We start from the raw sequence: 12,694 nt of genomic DNA, 5'->3' as shown, positions 1-12,694 counted from the left end.
GGAAGGAGAAGGGGTATATGTCTTTGTGGCACAAACTAGAACGGGTGTGATCATACCAGCTCTAGTTCACTGGATCCCATTAGAACTCTGTAGTTAAGCGTGTTTGGGCGAGAGTAGTACTAGGATCAGTGACCTACTGGAAGTACTTGCGTTGCACCCTTCTTTTTGCATACGGGGTGTTAAACATTATGCGGGACCGGAGCAACGGTTCGTCAGTTCATTCGTAAACGTGAGTCACAGCGTTGGGACATTTTGCTTAAAATGTTTTGTGTATTTAATTAAAATCCATCATGTGATAAGAGTGTTATTACGAGTATTTTACATAATAGAACAACAAAAATAGAGGTGAGGCAGACGATCCGTTCATACGGGCATTAGTCGAGGCACCAGCGTATTTCACTTTATATTAGAACTAGAAGCAAATGTGCGTTGTGCGCGCACAGTGAAACAAATGATGGGTGGGGGGAGGGAAGGAAAAGGGATATATATATATATATTTAAAACACAAATTAGAATAGGTTTGATCATACCAGCACTAATTCACTAGATCCCATCAAGACTTTGCAATTAAGTGTGCTTCGGCGGGAGTAGTACTAGGATGGGTGAACTTTTGGGAAGTTCTCGGGTTGCGCCCTTTTTTTTGTAGATAGGGCGTTAAACATTACGTGAGACCGGAGCAATAGTCTACCGGTTTGTTCGCAAATGTGAGTCACGGCACTTGGCATTTTTCTTAATATTATTCGTGCATTCAATTATACCTCACCACTTGATAAGAGTGTTATTACAAGTATCTTACATATTACATCAATGAAAATAGAGGTGCGGCAGGCGATCCGATCATCTAGGGTGAGTCAAGGCACCGGGGCATTTGTCTTGATATTAAAACTAGAAACAGAGATGAGGTGTGAGTATACAGTGATACAAATGATCAGAGGGGGGAAAGAAGCTGAAGTGCCACATATATTTGTAGCGGGGAATGGGATGAGCACGATCAGTCCAGCACTAATGCACTGAATTCCATAAGAACTCTGTAGTTAAGTGTCCTTGGAATCCCACTGAATCCTCGTGTTGCACCCGTCTTTTTTCGGATAGAGCGTTAAACACTACGTGCGACCGAAGATGCGGTCCACCGGTTCATTCGCCTACATGAGTCTTGGCACCGAGGCATTTTGCTTAATATCTTTCGTGCATTTATTTATAGTCCACCACGTAATAAGAGTATCATTACGAGCAGCTTACATAGTAGAATAATAAAAAAAACGAGGTGCGGCGGACAGTCCATTCATCTGGGCACGGGTCGAGCTGTTGGAGCATTTTGCTTGATATTAGAATTAGAAGCAGAGGTGCAGGGTGTGCACAAAGCGAAAAAAATGACGGGAGGGGGGAGGGAAAGAGAAGGGGTATATCTATTTGCAGCACGAAATGGAATGAGCGCGATCATACCAGCACTAATTCACCGGATCCCATCAGAACTCCGCAGTTAAGCATTTTTGGGTGAGAGTAGTGCTAGGATGGGTGACCTCCTAGGAAGTCCTCGTGTTGTACCCTTGTTTTTGTAGAGGGGGTGTTAAACGTTATGTGGGACCGGAGCGACGATCTGCCAGTTCATTCGCAAATGAGAGTCAAGGCGCCAAGGCATTTTGCTTAATACTTTTTTTGCATTCAATTAAAGCTCTTCACGTGCTAAAAGTGTTAGTACGAGTATCTTACATAATGGAACAATGAAAACAGAGGTGCAGTGGGTGATCCGTTCATATGATCATGGGTCGAGGATACTAGAATTAGACGTAGAGTGAGGTTTGCGCACATAACGAAATAAATAACGAGAGGGGGGAGGGAAGGAGAAGGGGCACATGCACTTGTAGCGTGAAATGGGACGGGGGCGATAATCCAGCATTAATGCATTGAATCCCATAAGAACTCTGCAGTTAAGTGTGCTTGGGAGAGAGGAGTACTAGGATGGGTGACCTCCTGAGAAGTCCTCTTATTGCATCCATTTTTTTACAGATGGGGCGTTCGACAATACACGCGACTGGAATTATAGTTTGCTCGTTTATTTATAAATGTGAGTCAAGGCGCCGTGGCATTTTACATGATATCAGAACCAGAAGCAGAAGTGCAATGTGCATGCGCAAGGAAACAAATGACGATAGTGGGGCAGGGAAGGAGAAGAAGAGTATGTATTTATAGCACGTAAGGAAACGGGTGTGATCATACCAACAGTAACGCACCGGATCCCATCAGAACTCTGTAGTTAAGTGTGCTTCGGCAAGAATAGTACTAGGATGGATGACCTCCTGGGAAGTCCTCTTGTTGCACCAATTTTTTTACAGATTGAGAGTTCGACGTTACGCGCGACTAGAACTATGGTCCACTGGTTTATTCGCAAATGTGAATCAAGGCACCGAGGCATTTTACTTGATATTATAACGAGAGGCAGAGGTGCAGTGTACACGCGCAAGGAAACAAATTACGGGAGGGGGGAGGGAAGGAGAAGAAGTGTATGAATTTACAGCGCAGAATGAAAGAGTTGCAATCATACCAGCACTAATGCACCGAATTCCATCAGAACTCTACAGTTAAGTGTGTTGGGCGAGAGTAGTACTAGGATTGGGTGACCTCCTGGGAAGTTCTAGTGTTGCACCTATTTTTTAACAGATGGGGCATTCGACGTTACAAGCGACTAGAACTATGGTCCGTTGGTTTATTCACAAATGTGAGTCAAGGCGCCGATGCATTTTACTTGATATTAGAACGAGAAGAAGAGTGCAATGTGCACGCACAAGAAAACAAATGATGGGAGAGGGGAGGGAAGGAGAATGAGTGTATGTATTTACAGCACGGAATTAAACAGTTGCGATCATACCAGTACTAATGCAACGGATCCTATCAGAACTCCACAGTTAAGTGTTCTTGGGCAAGAGTAGTACTAGGATGGGTGAGCTCATGAGAAGTCCTCTTGTCGCACCCATTTTTTTACAAATTGGTCGTTCGACGTTACGCGCGACTGGAATTTTTGTCCATTAGTTTATTCACAAATGTGAGTCAAGACACCGGAGCATTTTACTTAATATTAAAACGAAAAGTAGAGGTGTAGTGTGAACGCACAAGGAAACAAATGATGGGAGGGGGGAGGAAGAGAAAGAGAGTATCTATTTGCAGCGCATGATAAAATTAGTGTGATCACACCAGCACTAATGGACCGAATCTCATCAGAACTCCGCAGTTAAGTGTGCTTGAGCAAGAGCAGTACTAAGATGGGTGACCTCCTGGGAAGTTTTTATGATGCATCCATTTTTTTGTAGATGGAGCGTTCGACGTTATGCGCGACTGGAACTATGATCTGTTGGTTTATTCATAAATGTGAGTTAAGGTCCTGTGGCATTTTACTTGATATTAGAACGAGAAGCAGAGGTGTAGTATGCACGCACAAGGAAACAAATGACGGGAGGGAGGAGGGAAGGAGAAGGAGTGTATGTATTTGCAGTGCAGGATGAAACAGGTGCGATTATACCAGCACTAATGCCCCGGATCCCATCAGAACTCCACTTGGGAAGTTCTCGTGCTGCACCCATCTTTTTTGCAGACGGGACACTAAATATTACGTGTAACCTGAGATATGGTCCACCGGTTCATTCTTCGTCGTGAGTCGTGGCACTAGAGCATTTTTCTTAATATATTTTGTGAATCCATTTATATTCCACCACGTAATAAGAGTGTCATTACGAGAATCTTAAATAATAGAACAACCAAAACAGAGGTATGGCGAGTGGTCCATTCATCCGGGCGTGAGTCGAGGCAATAGGGCATTTTGCTCGATATTACAACTAGAAGTAGAGGTGTGGTGTCCACACAGAGCAAAACAAATGATGGGAGGGGGGAGGGAAAGAGAATGGGTATATGTATTTGAAGTGCGGAATGAGACGAGTGGGATCATACTATCACTAATGCATCGTATCCCATCATAACTCTGCAGTTAAGTGTGTTTAGGCGAGAGTAGTACTAGGATGAGTGGCCTCCTAGGAAGTGCTCGTGTTGCACCCGTCTTTTTTCAGACAGGGCATTAAATATTACGTGCGACCGGAGCCATAGTCTGCTGGTTCATTTGCCGGCGTGAGTCGCCGCACCGGGGCATTTTGCTTACTTTTTTTGTGCACTCATTTATAGCCACCACGTGATAAAAGAGTCATTACGAGCATCTTACATAGTAGAACAACAAAAAAAAAGTGTGGTGGGTGGTCCTTTAATTTGGGCATGAGTCGAGGCACTGGGGCATTTTGCCTGATATTAGAACTTGAAACAGAGATGCAGTGTGCACACACAACAAAAAAAATGACAAAAGAGGGGAGGAAAAGAAAAGGGGCATATGTATTTGCAATGCAGAATGGAAGGGCGCGATCATACCAGCGCTAATGCACCGGATCCCATGGAACTTTGCAGTTAAACATGCTTGGGCGAGAGTAGTACTAGGATCGGTAACCTCCTGAGAAGTCCTCATGTTGCACTGTCATTTTGCAAATGGGGAGTAAAATAATACACGTGATCGGAGCCACAATCTGCTGGCGTGAGTTGCGTTGCCAGAAAATTTTGCTTACTATTTCTTCGTGGGTGGGGGGAGGGAAGGAGAAGGGGTATATATATTTGCAGCGTGGAATGGAAGGGGTGCAATCATACTACCACTAATACACCAGATCCCATCGAACTCCATATTTAAGTGTGCTTGGGTGAGAGCAGTACTAGGATGGGTGACCGCTTGGAAAGTTCTCGTGTTACAACCGTCTTTTTACGGACGGGACGTCAAACGTGATGCGCGATCGGAGCCACAGTCCGCCGGCATGAGTAGCGACGTTGAAACATTTTGCTTAATATTTTACGTGCATTTATTTATAGTCCACCACGTGATAAGAGTCTCATTACGAGAGTCTTACATAGTAGAACAACGAAAAAAGAGGCGCAGGGGGCCTCCGTTCTTCTGGGCGTGGTCGAAGTGACATAGTATTTCGCTCTATATTAGAACTAGAAGCAGAGATGCAGTATACCCGCAAAGTGAAATAAATGATGGGAGGGGGGAGGGAAAGGGAAGGGCTATATGTATTTGTAGCGGGGAATGAGACAGTTGCGATCATACAAACACTAATGCACAGGATTCCATTAGAACTCTATAGTCAAGCGTGCTTGGGCAAGATTAGTCTTAGGATGGGTGACCTCCTGGAAAGTCCTCGTGTTGAACCCATCTTTTTATAGATTGGGTATTAAATGTTAAGCGCGATCAGAGTCATAGTCTGACAGTGTGAGTCGCGAGGCCTAAAAATTTTGTTTAATATTTTTCGTGCATTCATTTATAGTCCACCACGTGATAAGAGTGTCATTACGAGTATAATATGTAGTATATCAACGAAAAACGAGGTGCGGCGGGTGATTCATTCATCTGGGTGTGAGTCGAGGCGCCGGAGTATTTCACTTAATATTAAAACTAGAAATAGAGGTGTGATGTGTGTGTACAACGAAACAAATGATGGGAGGGGGGAGGGAAGGAGAAGGGGTATATGTACTTGCAGCGTGGAATGGAAGGGGTACGATCATACCAGCACTAATGCACTGGATCCCATCGAATTTTGTAGTTAAGTGTGCTTGGGCGGAAGTAGTACTAGGATGGGTGACCTCCTGAAAAGTCCTCGTGTTCCACTCATCTTTTTGCTGATGGGACGTTAAACATTATGTGCGATCAGAGCCATTGTCCCCTAGAGTGAGTCTCGACACCGAGACATTTTTCTTAATATTGTTCGTGCATTCATTTATAGTTCGCCACGTGATAAGAGTGTCATTACGAGCATCTTACATAGTAGAATAACAAAAAACGATGTGCAGGGGGTAGTCCGTTCATCTGGGCATGAGTTGAGGCGCCGGAGCATTTTGCTCTATATTAAAACTATAAGCAGAGGTGCGATATTCGCGCATAGCGAAACAAATAATATGAGGGGATGGAAAGAGAAGGGGTATACGTATTTGTAGCGCAAAATAGAAGAGGTGCCATCATACTGGCATTAATGCACCGAATCCCATCGAACTCCGTAGTTGAGTGTGCTTTGGCGAGAGTAGTACTAGGATGGGTGACCTTTTGGGAAGTCCTCGTGTTGCGCCTGTCTTTTTGCAGATGGGGTGTTAAACGTTATGCGCAATAGGAGCCATAGTCTGCCGGTGTGAGTCGCGGCGCTAGAATATTTTGCTTAATATTTTTTGTGCATTCATTTATAGTCCACCACATGATAAGAGTGTCATTACGAGCATCTTACATAGTAGAACAATGAAAAACGAGGTACGACAGGTGGTCCATTTATCTAGGTGTGAGTCGAGGTGTAGTTTCCACACACAATGAAACAAATGACAGGAGAGGGGAGGAAAGGAGAAGGAGTAAATGTATTTACAGCGCGTGATGAAACGGGTGCGATCATACCAGCACTAATACACCAGATCCTGTCGAACACCGTAGTTAAGTGTGCTCTGGTGAAAGCAGTACTAGGATGGGTGACCTCCTGCAAAGTCCTCTTATTCCACTCGTCTTTTTATGGACGGGGCGTTAAATGTTACGCATGACCGGAGCCACAGTCCGCCAGTGTGAGTCGTGGTGTTGGGACATTTTGCTTAATATTTTTCATGCATTCATTTATAGTCCATCACGAGATAAGAATGTCATTACGAGTATCTTACATAGTAGAACAACGAAAATAGAGTTGTGGCGGGCGGTCTGTTCATCTAGGCATGAGTCGAGATGCCTGGGCATTTCGCTTGATATTAGAACTAGAAATAGAGGTACGGTGTACGCGCACAACAAAATAAATGACAGGAGGGGAGAGGGAAAGAGAAGTGGTATATGTATTTACAGCGTGGAATGGAAGGGGTGCGATCATACCAGCACTAATGCATCGGATCCCATCAAACTTTGTAGTTAAGCGTTCTTGGGCGAAAATAGTACTAGGATGGGTGACCTCCTGGGAAGTCCTCTTTTTGTAGTCGTCTTTTTGCATACAAGGCGTTAAACATTACGTGCGACGGGAGATACAGTCCACTAGTTCATTCACCTACATGAGTCGCAGCGTCTGGGCATTTTGCTTAATATTTTTTGTGTATTCATTTATATTTCATTACAAGATAAGAGTATTATTACGAGTATCTTACTTAGTAGAACAACAAAAAAAAGAGGTGCAGTGGGCGATACGTTCATCTGGGTGTTAGTCGAGGCATTGGGGCATTTTGCTATATATTAAAACTAGAAACAGAGGTGTGGTGTACGCGCATAGTAAAACAAATGACGGGTGGGGTGAGGGAATGAGAAGGGGTATATGTATTTGCAGCGCGGAATGGAAGTGATGCAATCATACCAGCACTAATTCAAAAGATCCCATCAGAACTCCGCAGTTAAGTGTGCTTCGGCAAGAGTAGTACTTGGATGGGTGACCACTTGGAAAAGCCTCGAGTTGTACCTGTCCTTTTGTAGACGAGGCAATAAACGTTACACAGGACCAGATCCATGGTCTGTAGGTTCATTCGCAAATGTGAGACGCAGCACTGGGATATCTTTGTTAATATTTTTATTGATTCATTTATAGTCTACCATGTGATAAGATTGTTCTTACGAGTATCTTACAAAGCAGAACAACAAAAACAGAGGTGTAGCGAGCGGTCCGTTCATCTGGGTGTGAGTCGAGTGCATCTTACATAGTAAGACAACAAAAATACAGGTGCGGCGGGCAGTTCGTTCATCTAGACGTCAGTTGAGGCACTGGGGCATTTCGGTTGATATTAGAACTAGAAATAGAGGTGCAGTGGGCACGTACAATGAAACAAATGACGGGAGGGAAGAGGGAAGGAGAAGGGGTATATGTTTGAAGCAGAATGAAACTGGTGCGATCATACCAGCAATAATGCACCAGATCCCATTAGAACTCCACTGTTAGGAGTGCTTGGGCGAGAGTAATACTAGGATTGGTGACCTCCTTGGAAGTCCCTATATTGCGCATTTTCTTTTACAGACATAGCGTTAAATGTTAAGCACGACAGGGAGTCATGGTCTACCGGTTCATTCGCCAGCATGAGTCATGGTGCGAAGGCATTTTGTTTAATATTTTTAGTGCATGCATTTATAGTCCACCACATGATAAGAGTATCATTACGAGCATCTTAATTAGCAGAACAATGAAAACAGCGGTACGATGGGCGGTCCGCTCATCTGGGCATCTGCCGAGAAATTTCGCTTGATATTAGAACTAGAAACAGAGGTGCATGTGCGCATAGCAAAACAAATGACGGGAGGGGAGAGGGAAGGAGAAGGGGCATATGTACTTGCAGCACAAACAAGAAAAGGTGTGATCATACCAGCACTAGTTCACCAGATCCCATTATAGAACTCCGAAGTTATGCGTGCTTGGGTACTAGGATGGGTGACCTCCTGGGAGGTCCTCGTGTTGCATCCTTCTTTTTGCAGACGAGGTGTTAAATGTTACGCGGGACCGAAGCGACGGTCCTGCGATTCATTCGCAAATGTGAGTCATGGCGCCAGGACATTTTGCTTAAAATTTTTCGCGCATTCAATTAAAGCCCATCACGTGATAAGATTGTTATTGCGAGTATCTTAAATTGTAGAACAACAAAAAACAAGGTGCGGTGGGCGATCCATTATTATGGGCATGAGCCGGGGCACCGGGGCATTTTGCTGGATATTAGAACCAGAAGCAAAGGTGAGGTGCGTGCACAGGGAAACAAATGATGGAAGGGGAGAGGGAAAAGAAGGGGCATATGTATTTGCAGTGAAAACAAAAAATGGTGCGATCATACCAATCACCAGATCCCATCAGAACTCCGAAGTTAAGCATCCTTGGGCGAGAGTAGTAATAGGATGGGTGACCTTCTGGGAAGTTCTCGTGTCGCACCCTTCTTTTTATAGACGCAGCGTTAAATGTTACGCTGGACCGGAGCGACAGTCCGCCGGTTCATTCGCAAACATGAGTTACGGTACTGGGGCATTTTGCTTAATATTTTTTGCCCATTCAACTAAAGCCCATCATGTGATAAGAGTGTCATTGCGAGCATCTTACATAGTAGAACAACAAAAAAATATGGTGCAACGAGTTTTTTGTTCATATGGGCATGAGTCGAGGCACCGAGGCTTTTCGTTTGATATTAGAACTAGAAACAGAGGTGAGGTGCACACACAACGAAACAAATAACGAGAGGGGAGAGTAAAGTAGAAGGGGTATACAAACTAAAATTGGTGTAATCAAACCAGCACTAATTCACTTGATCCCATCAAAACTCCACAGTTAAGCGTGCTTTGGCGGGAGTAGTACTAGGATGGGTGACCTCTTGGGAAGTCCTCGTGTTGCATCTTTTTTTTCGCAGATGGGGCACTATACGTTACGCAGGATCGGAGCGACAGTCTGCTAGTTCGTTTGAAAACGTGAGTCACGGCGCCAAAGCATTTTGCTTAATATTATTCGTGCATTCAATTATATCCCACCACGTGGTAAAAGTGTTATTACGAGTATCTTACATAGTAAAACAATGAAAACAGATGTGCGGCGGGCAATTCGTTCATCTGGGCATGGCAGGGGCATTTTGCTTGATATTAAAACTAGAAACAAAGATGAGATGTGCGTGTACAGTGATACAAATGATCAGAGGGGGGAAGGAAGACGAAGGGGCACATGCATTTGTAGCAGGGAATGGGATGGGCGCGATCAGTCCAGCACTAATGCACTGAATCCCATAAGAACTCTACAGTTAAGTGTCCTTTGAATCCCACTGAAACCTCATGTTGCACCTGTCTTTTTTCAGATGGAGCATTACGCATGACTGAAGACACAGTCCACTGGTTCATTCGGTGGCGTGAGTCTTGGCGCCATTCATTTATCGTCCATCGCGTGATAAGAATGTCATTACGAGCAGGTTACATAGTAGAATAATAAAAAATGAGGTGCGGCGGACGGTCCTTTCATTTGGGCGTGAGTCGAGCCATCGTGGCATTTTGCTTGTTATTAGAATTAGAAATAGAGGTGACTTCCTGAAAAGTCCTCGTGTTGTACCTTTCTTTTTGCAGATGGGGCATTAAACGTTGCGCTCGGCATCGGGGCATTTTGCTTAATATTTTTCATACATTCAATTAAAGCCCATCACGTGATAAGAGTATTATTACAAGCATCTTAAATAGTAGAACAATGAAAAATGAGGTGTGGCGGGCGATCCGTTCATATGGGCATGAGTCGAAGTGATGGGACATTTCGCTTGATATTAGAACTAGAAGCAGAGGTTAGGTGCGCGCACAGCGAAACAAATGACTGGAGGGGAGAGGACAGGAGAATGGGCATATATATTTGGGGCGCAAACAAGAAAGGGTACTATCATACCAGCACTAGTTCACTAGATCAAATTAGAACTCCGCAACTAAGTGTGCTTGGGTGAGAGTAGTACCAGGATGGGTGACCTCTTGGGAAGTCCTCGTGTTGAACCTTTTTTTTTTCAGACGGGGCGTTAAATGTTACATGGGACTAGAGCGACGGTCCACAAGTTCATTCACAAATGTGAGTCACAACGTCGGGGCATTTTACTTAATATTATTTGTGCATTCAATTGTAGCCCACCACGTGATAAAATTGTTATTATGAGCATCTTATATAGTAGAACAACAAAAAAAGAGGTGCGGTGGGTGTTCCGTTCATATGAGTCGAGGTGCCAAGAAATTTCACTCGATATTAGAACTAGAAGCAGAGGTGAGTTGCATGCACAGCAAAACAAATGATGGGAAGGGAGAGGGAAAGGGAAGGGGTATATGTATTTGCGGTGCAAACAAGAATGGTTGCGATCATACCAGCACTAGTTCACCGGATCCCATTAGAACTCCGCAGTCAAGTGTGTTTGGGCGAGAGTAGTGCTAGGATGGGTGACCTCCTGGGAAGTTCTCATGTTGCACCTTCTTTTTGCAAATGGGGTATTAAATGTTACGCAGGACTAGAGTGACATTCCATCGGTTTATTCACAAACGTGAGTGACGGCGTCGGGGCATTTTGTTTAATATTATTCGTACATTCAATTATAGCCCACCATGTGATAAGATTATTATTACTAGAATCTTACATAGTAGAACAACGAAAATGGAGATACGGCGGGTGTTCCGTTCATATAGACATGAGTCGAGGCACCAGGGCATTTCGTTCGATATTAGAACTAGAAGTAGAGCTGAGTTGCGTGCACAGGGAAATAAATTATGGGAAGGGTGAGGGAAGGAAAAGGGATATATGTCTTTGCAGCACAAATTAGAAGGGGTGCGATCATACCAGCACTAGTTCATTGGATCCATCAGAACTCTACAGTTAACCGTGCTTGGGCGAGAGTAGTACTACGATGGGTGACCTCTTAGGAAGCACTCATGTTGCACCTTTCTTTTTGCAGACGGGGCATTAAATGTTACCCGGGACTGGAGCGACGGTACGCCAGTTCATTCGCAAATGTGAGTCACAGTACTGGGGTATTTTGTTTAATATTTTTCGTGCATTCAATTAAAGTCCATCACGTGATGAGAGTGTCATTGCGAGCATCTTAAATAGTAGAACAATGAAAAATGAGGTGCGGTGGGCGATCCGTTCATATGGGCATGAGTCAAGGTGCTAGGCCATTTCACTCAATATTAGAACTAGAAGCAGAGGTGAGTTGCGCGCACAGCGAAACAAATGACGGGAAGAGAAAGGGAAAGAGAAATGGTATATGTCTATGCAGCGCAAATTAGAAAGAGTGTGATCATACCAGCACTAGTTCACTGGATCCCATCAAAACTCCGCAGTCGAGTGTGCTTGCAAGAGTAGTACTAGGATGGGTGATCTCTTGGGAAGTACTCATGTTGCACCCTTTTTTTTGTAGACGGGGCGTTAAATGTTACGCGGGATCAGAGCAAAGGTCTGCTGGTTCATTTGCAAACGTGAGTGACGGCACCGAGACATTTGGCTTAATATTTTTCATGCATTCAATTAAAGCCCATCACTTGTTAAGAGTGTCATTGCGAGCATTTTACATAGTAGAACAATGAAAAAGGAGGTGCCGGCAGGTGTTCCGTTCATATAGACATGAGTCGAGGCGTCGGGACATTTCACTCGATATTAGAACTAGAAGTAGAGGTGAGTTACTCGCACAGCGAAATAAATGATCGGAAGGGAGAGGGAAGGGGAAGGGGTATATGTATTTGCGGCGCAAACTAGAACGGTTGCGATCATATCAGCTCTACTTCACCGGATCCCATCAGAACTCCGCATCAAGCGTGCTTGGGTGAGAGTAGTACTAGGATGCGTGACCCCTTAGGAAGTTCTCGTGTTGCACCATTCTTTCTGCAGATGGGCCATTAAATGTTACGCGAGATTGGAGCGATAGTCCGTCGGTTCATTCGCAAAGGTGAGTCTCGGCATCAGGGTATTTTACTTAATATTTTTTGTGCATTCATTTATAGTCCACTACATTATAAGAGTCTCATTAAGAGCATCTTACATAGTATAACAACAAAAAATAAGGTGCGGCAGGCGTTCTGTTGATATGGGCATGAGTCGAGGCGTCGGGGCATTTCGCTTAATATTAGAACTAGAAACAGAGGCGAGGTGCACGCAAAGAAAAACAAATGGCAGGAGGGGAGAGAGATGTAGAAGGGGTATATGTATTT

General features: G+C 44.3%; 8 pseudogenes; all 8 read left to right on the top strand.

Moving 5' to 3' along the window:
* The first annotated feature begins 1,429 nt into the window (after window positions 1-1,429).
* On the top strand, window positions 1,430-1,548 carry LOC148267305 (5S ribosomal RNA; annotated as a pseudogene).
* Window positions 1,549-2,203: 655 nt separating this feature from the next.
* LOC148267304 (5S ribosomal RNA) lies at window positions 2,204-2,322 on the top strand (annotated as a pseudogene).
* A 530-nt stretch (window positions 2,323-2,852) lies between these two features.
* Window positions 2,853-2,971, top strand: LOC148267303 (5S ribosomal RNA; annotated as a pseudogene).
* Window positions 2,972-6,025: 3,054 nt separating this feature from the next.
* Window positions 6,026-6,143, top strand: LOC148267302 (5S ribosomal RNA; annotated as a pseudogene).
* Window positions 6,144-8,818: 2,675 nt separating this feature from the next.
* LOC148267301 (5S ribosomal RNA) lies at window positions 8,819-8,930 on the top strand (annotated as a pseudogene).
* Window positions 8,931-9,266: 336 nt separating this feature from the next.
* LOC148267300 (5S ribosomal RNA) lies at window positions 9,267-9,385 on the top strand (annotated as a pseudogene).
* A 1,462-nt stretch (window positions 9,386-10,847) lies between these two features.
* LOC148267299 (5S ribosomal RNA) lies at window positions 10,848-10,966 on the top strand (annotated as a pseudogene).
* Window positions 10,967-11,313: 347 nt separating this feature from the next.
* Window positions 11,314-11,431, top strand: LOC148267298 (5S ribosomal RNA; annotated as a pseudogene).
* Window positions 11,432-12,694: the final 1,263 nt, after the last annotated feature.

The sequence above is a fragment of the Carica papaya genome, chromosome 3 (genome assembly GCF_054855325.1).
Source record: "Carica papaya isolate Zhongbai chromosome 3, ASM5485532v1, whole genome shotgun sequence".
Lineage (NCBI taxonomy): Eukaryota > Viridiplantae > Streptophyta > Magnoliopsida > Brassicales > Caricaceae > Carica > Carica papaya.
The sequence above is the reverse complement of the archived record's forward strand: the minus strand, read 5'-3'. Positions and strand labels throughout refer to the sequence as shown.